Here is a 1,397-nt window from a genome sequence, read left to right on the forward strand (position 1 = left end):
AGCGAGAGAGAGAGAGAGAGAGCGAGAGAGAGAGAGAGAGAGAGAAAGAGAGAGAGAGAGAGAGAAAGCAAGTATGCATCACAGGATTAAAATGAGACCAAGTAGGTATCGCAGCCTTAAGTCAGAGCATGTGGTGGGTATATGCTGTTTTATTTTTCTCCCAAGTCGTGTCGTGATTTCTACCATCGACTGAGGCAGAGTGATTGCAGAGATATGCAATACCGACCTTTAGATTTACCGTCCTTGTTTCAGCCTGATGCGTCTTTGACGCAAAAGCTTTGCTTTGTTGAGCGAACCTTGGTTACTGTTATTTGGTGCAACAAGACTGAGCGCTTTACATCTAGTAGTAGTATTGTTTTGTGCGTTTTTGTTTCGTAAGCAGCAAGCCAGACAGACAGACATGTGTGTGTGTGTGTGTGTGTGTGTGTGTGTGTGTGTGTGTGTGTGTGTGTGTGTGTGTGTGTGTGTGTGAACGTGTATATGTGTGTGTGGGAGGGGGTGAAGGTGAAGAGGAGGATGAGGAGGGAAAGGGGAGGGGGAGGAGGAGTGGGCAGAAGTGAAGAAAGAGGGAAAGAAGTGCTGTTACTTCTACTAATACCTCTGCTGCTGCTACCTCAACGGTAACAAACTGGAAGAAGAAGAAGAAGAAGAAGAAGAAGAAGAAGAAGAAGAAGAAGAAGAAGAAGAAGAAGAAGAAGGAGAAGGAGAAGACTTCTAAGTTACACAATGGTGGTTAGACAGTTATGGTCACACTGAAATAAGCTAACGTTGCAATATTGTCATTGGTCCTCGTATGGGTGTAGTGGCAGTAACAGCCCTTTCAAAATTGTACGGCTATTTAGAGGCAACTTTGCTACGTTAAACTTTGCACTTGAATACATTTTGTCAGCATTTAAAAAAAAACAAGCCCAAACTTTGGAAGGATATAATAATATATGGAAGATTGATCCCTTGGAAAATTTCATAAGATATTACACACCATGCCAAGTTTCTTTCTTATTTATTAGATCTGAATATTTTCTTTCTAAAAGTAACACTGTCAGCTGCTAGTTGCATTGTGACTTTGTTAAGAAAGAAAACGCTTTACCACAAGCTGTATCCTTTTCCCCGAATGAACTATTGAAGCAACAATTTGAGTTGGGGAACCTCTCGAAAAGTCACAAGAAGAATGAATATATTTGTGCGTATAATATATTAATAATTGTGCGTTTTAGGCAAAGCTGTTATTCAGCTGACGCTTACACACACATACGCATTCACACATACACACACAAAACTCTCTTTTGCTCTCTCTGTCACTGTCTTTCTCTGTCTGTCTGTCTATCTGTCTGTCTGTCTGTCTCTGTCTCTCTCTCTCTCTCTCTCTCGCTCTCTCGCTCTCTCTCTCACTCACACAT

The sequence above is a fragment of the Aplysia californica genome, unplaced genomic scaffold, assembly GCF_000002075.1.
Source record: "Aplysia californica isolate F4 #8 unplaced genomic scaffold, AplCal3.0 scaffold00766, whole genome shotgun sequence".
Classification (NCBI taxonomy): domain Eukaryota; kingdom Metazoa; phylum Mollusca; class Gastropoda; order Aplysiida; family Aplysiidae; genus Aplysia; species Aplysia californica.